Source organism: Lepisma saccharinum, chromosome 21, assembly GCF_977018435.1.
Source record: "Lepisma saccharinum chromosome 21, izLepSacc3.1, whole genome shotgun sequence".
Lineage (NCBI taxonomy): Eukaryota > Metazoa > Arthropoda > Insecta > Zygentoma > Lepismatidae > Lepisma > Lepisma saccharinum.
Window position 1 is genome coordinate 19,575,534 of NC_139249.1, and position 14,290 is coordinate 19,589,823.

At 36.0% G+C, this 14,290-nt stretch overlaps 1 protein-coding gene across 2 annotated transcripts in view; it reads right to left on the reverse strand.

Annotated features, from left to right (window-relative positions):
• Positions 1-14,290, reverse strand: part of LOC146004287 (E3 ubiquitin-protein ligase KCMF1-like) — a 71,318-nt gene that overhangs the window by 56,083 nt on the left and 945 nt on the right. The window lies entirely within an intron of this gene.

Consider the following 14,290-nt stretch of genomic DNA (forward strand, 5'->3'; position numbering starts at 1 on the left):
TTCTATGGTACTGAGCTTCAATCTTACTCCCATAATAATTTCCAGTATTCTAAAACACTTCCTAATACTCCTATAAAACTTATGAAAAATAATTAAACAATCAAAACCATTACCATTTGATAATTTTGATTTGCATGACTACTTTGCTTGGTATTTAATACTGAGAGATATGAATATTCGTAGTGATGCATTTTATGGGAACTCCATGTATGAATTAACTGACCACAGATTGAATAGAAATGTACAATGCCTTATCCTCTGTACATCATTAAAAAAAAATCAATGCCTTTGTTTCTAACATCCAAAATGTAGGACAACTGAATCATGCTTTTCTAAGTTTCTGTGAACATGTCTACAAAATGGGAAATAACAGTGTTGAAATATGCACATATCAAGAACAATGAACAAAAATGCCTGAAAAAAAAACTGAGACAAACGCAAGAAGAAAGAGTTCATGCACCTACATAATGTTAATATAAATAAGTTGTAATAGGGACATTCCATATGAAATCAGCGAATGAAGGGCCACTTTTTCAACTTCACATGTTTTGATTCATTTTAAATTTGGTTTACTGAAAGGGCCACTTGAAGTAGAAAAATATGCAAGCATGCAGGTCCATGTCTTTAGTATTTCTGAAATTACAGTGTGTAAAGTATGCAATTTTTGACCATTTTTTCAACATCTTGTTAACTTTAAATTGCAATATTTCAGCAATCAGGGCACCTACAGAAGTGATTGAGACGGTGTTTGAAGGATCTTGAACGGCTGTCACACAAGATGTTACATGCTTATGTCAGGGTGACAAAACAATTGAATGTGATGGAAAGAAAATTTAGTAGACATTTTCTCAAAAATGAGTCTTAATTTCTTTCCACAAAATTATGTCATACATACACTATTATTCCATAATTGTACAAAGTTTAAAAATGGGATGCCAATGGAATCTGCAGTTATATTTAGGTTAGGTTTGATAAGGCATGATAATATGTTTCAATAGATAAATTCCTATAATTCAAAGGTAAAAGTCTAACAGAAATGAAATACAATATTGTTTGATGTCAACATTCCTAGTTATTAGAAATACAGGGTGATTTAAAAGTCTGCTTCCATAGGCAACTCCGTTATTAATGTACATAGCGAAAAATGTGCTATGTGCACTAATAATGGAGTTGCCTATGGGACCGGACTTTTTAATCACCCTGCATTTCTAATAACTGGGAATATAAACATCAGCTTCTTGTACATTAAATCAAACAATAGTGTGTTTATATTGTATTTCATTTCTGTTCGACATTTTCTTTTGAATTATACGAATTTGTCTATCAAAATATGTTGGTACTATTATCGTATGAGGGAAACACCTACGAATCATATATTTCGGACTTCTTTACATTGCTAACGTGTTATTTTCGAATGTGGAACATTTCCTAAAGTGAAATAATGCATATCAATGTCTATTTCTTAGATTTACGAGTACTTACTGTTACTTGTTGTTTCGAATCTGTAACACATTATGGCCGTGATAGCGTACTGGTTTACGGGGCGTTCTGAGAGTGTTTTGTCGATTTATGCAGTGTTGCAACCTTGTTCACTGGAAAATATCTACTTTCGTGCCGGGATTTGAAATTATGCTAATACGTCGCAAACCATTGACGTTAGCCTCACAAACCATTGACGTTAGCCCCACAAACCATTGACATTAGCCCCACAAACCATTGACGTTAGCTCCAAAAACCATTCACGTTAGCCCCAAAAACCATTTTCTGTAAGGTTAGGTTAGGTTAAGTTGGGTTAGGCAAGCATAATTTAAAAAAAAAATACTCGACACGTCATGTTCTAGTGAAAACACGGCGAGGCTGAAACACTGGTTATGGGGTTGCATCATCTTAACACATGAAACATTGCACTCTCGTGCAGAAAGCAAATGGCGGGAGCAGAAACAGCGTGTTGGACAGAGATTTTCGCACAAAACAACACGCATTCACATTAAAATGGATCAAATCTACATTCAGGAACTTCCACAATGCTAAAGAAAATGATTTCCGTAAGTACTTTCTCCTGTAAATTTAAAGGAATCCGTTTCCCTCATACGATAATGTTACCAAATATGTTATCATGCATTACCTAACATAACCTACCCTGCCCTAAATTTAACATCAACTCTAGATCTAGTGGGCATCCCATTTTAAAATTTTGTACAGTTATTGAGTAACAGTGTATGTACGGCATATTTTTTTTTTTTGAGAAAATTGCTACCAAAATCTTATTTACACCACCTTCAATTGTTTTTTTTTTACCCTGACATAAGAATGCAACATCTCGTATGAAAGAGCCCTTCAAGACCTTGCCAACGCCATCTGAATCACTTCTATAGGTGCACTGAAGTTAACAAGATGCTGAAAAATTGGTCAAAATCAAACATTTTCCACCCCTGTAATTTCAGAAATACAAAAGGGAACGACTTGAGATGACCGGACCCCTCTCAGATTTTCTTCATATTTGGCATACTCACTAATTGAGGCCTCCTAATCACGAATCTGAAGTTAAAATTTTTCGGAAAAGTCTAGAAATTGCAAAATAAGCTAAAATAAGGTGTTACTTTTCGGTATGGAAACTGTCGATTTTCGTTGAATTTTTTTGTTTCACAACAAAATATATATATTCCTCATACTACCACGACACCAAATTTTAACTATGTTAACCTAGCCACGTGCCAATGGTTCGTGGGGCTAGCACCAATGGTTCGTGAGGCTAGCATCAATGGTTCGCAATTTCTAGACGTGACCGACAAATTTTAATAATAATAAATAAATAAAAAACACAGTGTTCTTCCCTGTGTGATCCAGGACTTTATATTTCATAATTGGCATTAGATTTCAATGTATTCCTAGCTCTTAAAAAATATGTACTGTACATGTAATGTATACAAACATTAAACCACTTAAGAAACAAAAGTTCTTATTTTTATTATTATCTAATGTTACGCTTAAGGAATTGTGCAAAGGTGCACAACATCTTTACGTAAGTTTCTACTATGTTCATTTATGAAACTTTCCTTTCCACATTATTTTGTTGAATGTGTTGTACTAACTGTGTAAAATAATGTCACAAAATGTTGCATTACACATTAGAAATTATGCATTTCTATCTGTAAATCGGCATTTTGAAACCTCAAAGTGAAAAAGTGTAAAGAATTTGTGTAATTAAGAACAATAAATAAACTGGCATATCAGGTTATAATCAATTCTGTGTTTTCACTTTGTGTTCTCTTTGAAATGTGGATAATGCATACTTCCATGTAAATTTTTAGATGTTAGGTTCACATGCTTCCTTGTTACGTCACCAGATTGTATGAATTTTGGTTAACACGCAGATGTTGCAACCTTATTCAATTCTAATTAAACTAAACTCCGTGGTGCGACAGTCCTATAACGGCCCATGGCCTGCAAAGTGGCGTTTTCTTCGTGTGATGTGTGGTCATCGCATTGGGCCCCATCCCACTGTTTTCTGGGCTTTTCAGACCAGAGCCCACTACTTTTTTTTCAAGTAGCTCCCTAATTGTCGTCACAATGCTGGGTCAACACTGAAAATTTGGAGGCTACCACCAAAACTCGAACATGGGACGGTTACCCAAATGCAGTGGAAAAAAATAATCATAGTATAGAAGTGAAGCAATTTAATTTGACCTGTGGCAAAAATTTTACAACAGCAAAATTATTGTATTGGGTCAGTGCATCAGTTCATAGCATTTTGTTATGGGTTGGCAACACTGCGTTGTCAAGAGTTTCTTGTCTGTTATTGCTCAGTTTGTAGTTTTGTGTTTGTGAAAACACAGTGTATTCTAATTCTGAGCACATTTTGTCTATTTTGCGTACTAATTAAAAGGGAGTTTCAAGTGCACAAAGTTTGGTCTTCGAGTTTAACCGAGGATCAAGTGCACAAAGTTTGGTCTTCGAGTTTAACCGAGGATCAAGTGCACAAAGTTTGGTCTTCGAGTTTAACCGAGGATCAAGTGCACAAAGTTTGGTCTTCGAGTTTAACCGAGGATCAAGTGCAGCAGAAGGAAGTATTTCCTAATGAAGCTGCCCTTGAAACTTGGCTAACTGATTTCTTCAACTCAAAAACAACTTGTGCTGTGTACTGGGCTAATACCATATACTGAAAACACAGCAGTTCTGCAGGCGAGGCTTCGAACTCCTCCCCAATGTTCGCAGATGGTCATTGACAATGGAGGCGACTTCATTACTGAGTGAGTAGTGTTGTGACTGTGTATTGTTAGAATACAATAACAATGTTTCATCTTACCACCTGTATACTTGTGTTAATTAATTATTGTATTCCTGTTAACGTATGTTATAAAATGCTACGAACTTATGTACCGACCCAATATTATTGAAAGATTTTCACCCGATATCAGTTCCAGACCAATCAAAAGTACCGTAAATGCGAAAGACTTATCTCTTGGAGGACATAATGTCTCTCTTGTAGGTGAAAAGTAAGTGCAATAGAAAATTATGAATATATAAATTCACAATGATAAATATGGCTAAATTATACTGCTTACACGAGTTCAGTCAATACGCAGCCAGTGCTATTGCGCTGTTGCCAAACTAACTGCTAGTGGAAGGAAAAGACAGAGAATTTGATGTCCAATATTCATTTTTTTAAATGCATACACAGCATATATGAGTACAGTGAAATAATATAGTGAATATTTCTACACAGGATTATAGCATCATATCACTGTAGTATATAAGAACTAATGTTGGCTAATATATCGTGATATCAAATTTCCGATGTCATCCACCCCTAATAACTCAAACTGACTCAGACTTGCAATGTTCGGGAACGGTCACGACAATGAAGGATCATTGTGCATATTGAAACTAATTTAACACACATTGTTTTCCCAAGACACAATAACTCAGCTGTGTCAACGAAAAAACAGACTGAAGAAAAATGAAAGGGTAATTGTGTGTGTGTTGAGACGGGTTGTTTCCAGTGTTTCTCCAAAAAACTACAATCCTCGCTGTAGGCGACGAAAATTTATGGGACTTGGACAATCAGGTTCGAAATAACTTGCCCCATCTCATGATGAACCTCAAGAAAAATACAGAATACAGCATTTAACTTGCGCAATTGCAGTTTCCTAACTGTATAACGTTGCACTCCTGTCATAGACTGGTCACCACGGACAAAGCTTCAGGGTCCTGCCCAATATCGCTTCTAAAACCGTATAACAGTGACTGATATCTAACAATGTTAATTTAGCCATACATATGTTAGCTATTCGTCTATTAAATGAAATGAAATCCCAGTTTCTGTGGTCACTTGTCCAGATAAAAAAAGTTGTCTTCTTTATTAAATTTATTAACAGGAACACACCTTATTCTGAAAATCTATTCGAAGATACATAAATATTATTTTGGCTGTCTTCTAAGTTTAATGAGCTTCACAAGAAAAGTGAGCATGAAGAGGTGTTTGAATACATTGCATTATCAACAGTGATAATGTGAAAGTGATTTTTCAAAGAAAACCTCTAAACAGAGGGAAACATTAAAGATCTTGTACAGGCTTACTATCTACATCAAACAATCACAGTTGATGGATATTTTGTTTTCTGATGGTAGATTGTAAAATGTGGTGAAACTGTGGCAAATGAATCCAATTGCACTTGAAAGAATGTATCAGATATGGAAAATCGAGTGGTGGTTGCTAAGGGGCAGGGGAATTAAACATCTACAAGTTATAGATAGAAATGCTCTAGCCCAAATATGAATGTTTCTATTGTATTTAGGTGATTATAAAAAGTGACTGCTCCCAGGAAAATATTCCTGCCACCTGTCCTCTGCCTCCGCACTATTTTTTTCTGGTGCTGTTACTGGCACATTCAAAATAATTACTAAACTTAATAAAAAAAATACACCCATCTTATGAATCACCTCACAATTTAAAAAATAGCATATTCTGGAGACAGTATATTTTATATATATTTTAGAAATATAAAGGTTTTACTCTCCTGAATATTTCAACATAAATACAATGTTCATATATAAGTCTGTTTTAGTTGGACGATGCCAACAAACAATTAATGAAACTGCTCATGTACTGACTGATAAAGCTTTGTGCTACACTTACAACTCCCACACACATTCTTACCGGACTATGTCTGCACTGAAAGTGCATTAATTTCATCTGATTATCATTTATTCACATCTTCAACATGAAAGAAGGAGCGGAAGTACAGGAATAATAATGACTAGGGCCCGGGACTTTATGTCCTATAGAAATATAAAATATGTCTCTAATTATGTCATAAAAATTGAAAAATATGTCTTAAAAATACAGAAATAATCCCAATAAAGCCAAAAATATGCACAACAGTACTTTATAATTTCTCATTATATGGGAAGTCAGCATCTTCCAGCAAAGATCGACTAGGGTGGGGATGGGGTATTAAATTAAGTCAGAATTTCTTTAACCGAAGAATGTAGTGGGAAAATACTGAAAATATCATGAGGTTCACTGCAATTATCCTAAGTTTAATTTATTATTATGTCAGATTTACACCTTTGTGGAAACTAAAGCATAATTAGCAATAGCTCTGGTAAATTTAGGCAATGAATACACAAACACAACTTTTTTACGTTTGCCGATAGGGAGGGGCTGTATTGTACCGAATAATATTTTTTTACTTTTGACTGTTGGGAGAAGGGGGAAAAAATTAGAACAATTGAAATTTGTTTACTTCCTGTCCGGTTGTTCTCGTGCCCACAGAACAATGACGGAGAATGTTTTTCCTCAATAATGTTCACACTGTCATCAATTTTCAGTGGGTTAAAAAGAAAGTTGGAGGGGGATATTATCGTTCTATACATCTGCTTTTAATTTGATTGTGTGTAATTTCCTTGTGCTGTCATCGATAATATAAACTATCCATTTAAACTATGGTTTACTGCATGGGTTTCCCAAATAGGAAATATTGTGTAACTTTTTCTTCTACTACCAATTGTGCTTTCTGAGAAGAGGATACAAAATAATTCCTTCTCAAAAAAGTGAGATTCTTTGAGGACAAGAAAACAAAATATGGTACTACTTTACTATACCTGAGACACCTGGGAATGATTTCTTTCGCACTTTTTTACATTGCTAACGTACTATTCTGCACTCTGGAACACGTATTTAGGTGAAATAAAGGAATTTGTAACGAAAATAATGTATATTTCTTACATTTACGAGTAGCACTCCTTTCGTTCAATTTAGCATATACGGACAACATCGGCTTGAAGCAGCAGCAATATCGCGTATAGCGCGTCGGAAATAATTTTTTAAAACTTAAAAACACTTTAGGAATTTTAAATTGACTTTTTTACTTACTTACGGGGACGAGGTATGCCTACTAGGTTAGGTTCCATTAGCACTCCTTTCGTTCAATTTAGCATATACGGACAACATCGGCTTGTAGCAGCAGCAATATCGCGTATTGTGCTCTCGTGCAGAAAGCAATTGGCGGCAGCAGCAATAGCGCGTCGGAAATAGATTTTCATATAAAACCACATGGATTCGCATTAAAATGGACCAAAACTACATTCCGGAACATCAACAACACTCCAGAAAGTGAATTCCGTAAGTACTTTCTCCTGTAAATTTGAAGGAATCTGTCTCAGGTATAGTAAAGTGTTACCCAAAATATTACTAGTTTAATCTAGTCAAAACACCTATAACTCATTTATTTTGTTCTTTTTAACATCGCTACTTACTTATTGTGCATTGCGGAACATTCTATAAGCTGTAACTATGAATTTCTGATGAAGATAACTTCAATTTTTCATGTTACGAGTAATTATTGTTGTTCCTTTTTTTCGCTTGCGTGACACACCATATGGCGCGAGTGTTCTGGATCATCGCACGTCGTGCTTGTGTTTTGTCGATTTGGAATGGGTATGCAGAGTTTCCAACCTTGTAAACGAAAAAATTCCTACTTCCGGGGTTTTAAATTATGCTAATACGTAGAACCATGCATGGGTTGCCCCACAAACCATTCACGGTAAGGTTAGGTTAGGCAAGCATAGATAAAATTTGGTGTCGCATAATCTTTTTGGAAAAAGACGGGCTGGTTGGAAACACTGACAGGGGGTTACGTCATCAAACGCACGGAACAACCGGTTGAGGTAGAGAAAGAACATGGAAGGAACGGCAACTGCGATATTTTTATAGATAAAAACATGAATTATGGCTAAAAAAGATGAAACGATGACAGAAAATACATTCGGGTACTTTAACAATGCTACAGAAAGTGATTCACGTAAGTAGTTTCTTGTGTAAAAACGAAGAAATCCGTTTTGACTAGTTCAAACTGTTACCAACAAAATTAACCACATAACTTTCACTGGGTGGAGAAATGTATCACTAGCTCTAGGCGATTTAGAAATAACCTTAGACATTTCATTTATACCCCACAGATCAGTAGCGAAGAATGCACCTAGACAAGACTGTTATGAAACACCCAGAGGAGAAACACTAGGGTTTCTGAAGCTACTGGATTGTGGATGATGGATGAACGACATTGATGGATGATCGTTTATACCTCACTGGATATTGTAGTGTAAAAGCAAGTGGGGTATGTGCACACAACTCTATTTGTAAATTTTAAAAAGGAATAAATGCTCTTAAAAAAATAGTAAATGAAGAACGAATATATCATGAATAAAGTATTAGAATTCAAGCTAACTCCTGAAAGCACATAATTTCTAAACAGTATGCACTATTAGTGATTTTTATTAAGTTTTGTTGTACTTTGGCACATAATTCTAATTACCACACCACTTTACAAGGATGGAACAAGTCTCGTAAAGTGCCCTCTGTGGACAACAGATTGTTTTGCAAAAGAAGGCTTTTTAAATGTTCTGGACCAATAGTCTTATCAACTTAAGACGTAAGAATACGGTTTTCTGGCAATCTTTCAGAGATTGTTGCCACTGACCCATTGTACCCCTCGAGTATTATGTTGAATTATTTTTTAATCAACAGATAACAATGCTTTATGTCATATGAAATTGGTTCCAGTGTGCAGAAAACACAAGTAACAGATATATTTGATCCCAAAGTATTGCCTGCCCACATAAGTAAAAACCTACAATTTCGAAGTACTTTTGCTGCTACTTATTAGTAAAAAATGGGTAAAATTTACGTTTCCCCAAAACGTCTTTTTTCAATTTTACAGGAGAAATTACTTACCGAAATGCGTTTATTTATACTTTAGGAAGGTCTTGGAATTTTGTTTTTCCCTCGTTGAATTTTTTTTGGCAGTAAATCATGTAATTTTCGACATTAATTTCATTCCGATGCACGAAAGCTGTTCCCTTGCTGTCCGTCTACTACGTGAACCAAATATTCGCGAGCGTTTCATGACGTAACAACCGGTCAGTGTTTCCAAATATGCGGTTTTGTAACTGTGTAACAGTTATAGAACGTAAATAAACCTGCGTTACTGTTCATCATTTGTCATAACGAACTTCCGAGACCATGACGTGCAAAGGATGCGTGGTGAAATTCGATGGGGTTCAAGATCCCGTACAATTTGTAATTAACCATGGAATTTTGAAGGAACTGGAATGTCCAAAATGTAACAATCCATGTAAACTGCACATTCTACGGAATGGTAGGTGGATATATTTATGTACTAAGAGAATCCAGGGACGTGAAAAAATGAAGAAGAAAAAAGTTCCGTGTGGATTTCAACGTTCTGCAATACTGGGCACCTTTCTAGGACAAAGTCATCTGACTGTACAGGAAATCATAAAATTTTGTATACTGTGGCTTATTTTGCCTAACCCAAGAGTACGTATCATACAATTTGAAATGAACATTGGTACTGCAGCAGTTGTGGACTGGTCAAACCACTGTAGACAAGTGTGTGAGGAATGGGTAATTCGAAATTCAAGGCCAATAGGAGGTAATGGAGTTATTGTCGAAATAGATGAAGCTAAGTTCGGCAAGACCAAAAAATGTCAAAACAGAAGGGCACGTCCACTTCAAGGACAGTGGGTGTTTGGAGGAATCGAAAGGGGAAACAAAAAACGTTTCTTTATGGTTCCTGTGGAAAATCGAAACGAAGAAACTTTGCTACAAGTCATATGCCAATTCATACTTCCAGGGACAACTATAATATCAGATTGCTGGAAAGCATATATAAACTTAGACGGAGCAGGCTACAAACATCTGAGAGTGAACCATAGTATAGAGTTTGTCGACACACCAGCAAGTGGACGTCTTCATGAAGAAAACTTGGAAAAAATGCAGGGCGACGAAATTCCAATCCACTCTCAAAACATCGAGAGAGCTTGGCGTAATGTCCGGTATTCGATTCCAATTTTCGGACGCAGGAAATATCACTTTACAGGCTATTTAGCTGAGTACATGTTCAAGAGCAACTTTCCACTCGAAACTAGAGTGCACGAATTTTTCATGCAAGCAGCCACTATGCATTACATATAAATCTAACATTGAATGATGTGTAAAAAAAATGGGGAAAAGAACAATATATGTTATATTGAAATCAATTATATTTATTTTTTGTAATGTGGAAATGAAAGATATTTATTTTTTCTAACGTTAAATAACAAATGGAAAAACCCACAATATGTGTTACATTCAAATGAATGATATTTATTTTTTGTAATGTTAAATAACAAATATAAAATTATACAATATATGTTATATTCAAATCAATGATATTTATTTTTGTAATGTTAAATAACAAATGGCAAAACGCACAATTTATGTTATATTGAAATAAATGATATTTATTTTTTGTAATGTTAAATAACGAATGGAAAAGCCTACAATATATGTTATATTGAAATCAATGATATTTATTTTTTGTAATATTAAATAACAAATGGCAAAACCCACAATTTATGTTATATTGAAATCAATTAAATTTATTTTTTGTAATGTTAAATAACAAATGGAAAAACCCACAATATATGTTGTATTGAAATAAATGATATTTATTTTTTCTAACTTTAAATACTAAATGCCAAAACCCAAAATTTATGTAATATTGAAATCAATGATATTTATTTTTTGTAATGTGAAATAACAAATGGAAAACCCCAGCTTATATGTTATATTGAAATAACTTATCTTCAATTTTTCTAATTTTAAAAACACAATTTTAACTATGTTTGCCTATCCTAACAGAACCTAACCTAACCTTGCCGTGAATGGTTCGTGGGGCTATGTATGAATGGTTCGTGGGGCTATCCGTGAATGGTTCGTGGGGCTATGTATGAATGGTTCGTGGGGCTATCCGTGAATGGTTCGTGGGGCTATCCGTGAATGGTTCGTGGGGCTCTCCGTGAATGGTACGTGGGCTAGCGCCAATGGTTCGTGGGGCTATATTTTTCACTATTGAAAACTTTGCGTGGCCCTACTAACCTATCCACGCGCCAATGGTTTGTGGGGTAGCGCCAATGGTTCGTGGGGCTATCTTTTTCACTATTGAAACCTTTGCGTGGCCCTACTAACCTATCCACGCGCCAATGGTTCGTGGGGCTAGCGCCAATGGTTCGTGGGGCTATCTTTTTCACTATTGAAACCTTTGCGTGGCCCTACTAACCTATCCACATGCCAATGGTTCGTGGGGCTAGCGCCAATGGTTCGTGGGGCTATCTTTTTCACTATTGAAACCTTTGCGTGGCCCTACTAACCTATCCACGCGCCAATGGTTCGTGGGGCTAGCGCCAATGGTTTGTGGGGCTAGCGCCAATGGTTCGTGGGGCTATCTTTTTCACTATTGAAACCTTTGCGTGGCCCTACTAACCTATCCACGCGCCAATGGTTCGTGGGGCTAGCGCCAATGGTTCGTGGGGCTATCTTTTTCACTATTGAAACCTTTGCGTGAATGGTTCGTGGGGCTATCCGTGAATGGTTCGTGGGGCTATCCGTGAATGATTCGTGGGGCTATACATGAATGGGTTTTCGAACCCGGAAAAAAATATAATTTTAAAAAACAAATTTAACTATGTTTGCCTAACCTAACAGAACCTAACCTTGCCATGAATGGTTTGTGGGGCTATTTATGAATGGTTCGTGGGGCTATCCGTGAATGGTTCGTGGGGCTATTTATTTGGAAAAAAATACAAAATCAGTAACACGAAAGTAGATATTGGTAAATGTTTACTATCCTTCCGACACCTATAACTTCTGAGTTTCGTCAATTTTTGACATTCGTACTTACCTATTTGCTTCGCGGAACATGACCTACCGCCCTCAACCACTAACGCGGCCCCACCTCCGCTCCCCTCAGGCTTTCTCTATAGACTCCCTGTTAAGGGCATGTTAGAAATTGGCCGGAGTCACCAACCCCCAAATCAGCCCCAAACTTTTAAATTTGAAGAAAGCCGTTTCCAGGATACGGAAAACTTACCTGAATTTCACACAAAACACCTTCTCAATGTTAGACAATACTACAGGAACTTATTACGGTAAGTAGTTTCTTGTGTAGAAATGAAGAAATCTGTCCGAAGGAAGGAGAGTAAACTAGTACCAAAAATTCAATCGCCTTTTTTTTTAAAATTTCCAGACGTCACCCCCGGTTTTTTACAACAGATTCCTGATTAGGATGCCAAAATTTGTTAGTATACCGAAAATTAACAAAATTGGAGCCTTTCTCTATATTGTCAATTCGCTCCGAGTAGGTCGAAAAAAAATGCAAAGTTCGTCAGACTTTTTCTTTGACATTAAGTGAGAGTATGAGACGTGTACCTGTTTCACAATCAGTTGCTTTGTTTTATGGCCGAGTCTGCTGCCACGTAATTCGTCTGCTAAAAGGATGTTACAAATCTTAAGAACAGATTAAGACGAGAGAAATGCAAGTTTATGGTTAGTGGGAATGAATGTACAGGTAATTTAGAACCTTTTTCTTTAGAAAGCATTTAACGATATTATTTTAATGCTAATAGAACTTAACCTAACTAGGAGAGCATTTAGGTTTATTATTAGAAGAATGCTGACGGACCTAATCTTAAAACATTTTTGTGAAAGTAATCGCTACAACATTATAGTATGTGTTACAGACGTAATTGCATACATAGCATGATGAAATCACGATAAAACAAAGACCGAGTCTACTGCCACGCGCATCTTTTTTGAGGTTCCAGCAGAAAAAGAACGTGGCAGCAGACACTGCCTTGTTTTATTTCAATCACTTATCGCACAACACTCTTGCTACCTTGCGTTCTGACGTCAGCAGACTGAAGTTTATTTTTAGGCTAAAGGCCTATGTTGTTATCCATATCATTAAAATTTCAGTAACCACCAAACGTCTCTAATTCCCTTATTTTCGTATTTTCCACATTCATACTTACGTATTCTCCATACTAGTACCTAGATATTTTGCTATGAAGAAGGTCACAACACTGCATAACCACTGATCATGGACTACGCTAGTCAAGATTTCTCCGCCATATCGCGTGTAACGCAAGCAAAAGCGAAGAAAATAAAAATACTCCATATTTCGAAAATTGAGATTATTTGCCTGCAAAAAACGAAACGCGAAATAGAAGAATCCTTACGAATGCAGAATATGTAAGTATCAATGTGAAAAATACGAAAATAAGGGAATTAGAGACGTTTGGTGGTTACCGAAATTTTAATAAAAAATGTTTGTAGATAGCAAAATAATACATAGAAAATAACTACCAGTCACAAACCTAGCAATGCTAACCTAACTAATAAAATGATAGCTGCTGTTGTGGAATGTCATGTTGGGTGCTATATTCACTTACGCAAAGCATTCAGGCTGTTCTGCTTCATGGTAAGGTAATATGCTAAGGTAAGAGGCGTACTTTACTTCACAATAACACATTTCCGTGGACTAAAAACAACTGAAAACATTCATAACAAAATCTTCATAAACCATGCAAAATATTTCACTTTCTTGGGGGGGGGGGGGGGTACAGAGGGTCAATGGTACCTGCAGATTTTTATTCTTGAAGTTTTATGTGGTTTTGGTCCCTTCTTGCAAGAATCACCCAGAAATCAAGAGAACAGGAAACTGAACAGATGCTTACTGAAAGCCATTCATGAGAATAAGACTTGCAACTTAATACCAATCATTCGATTTAACTCAAAATTAGCTGGAAAGTAAAGATTGATATTTACACATATACTTACTAATGTTACTATCTAAACTACAGGCTCGCATATATTCATATGGTTTTTCATATATCTGTGTGGGGAAGGGGGTTGCAATGGATCCGGCAATACACCATGAATGAGAAA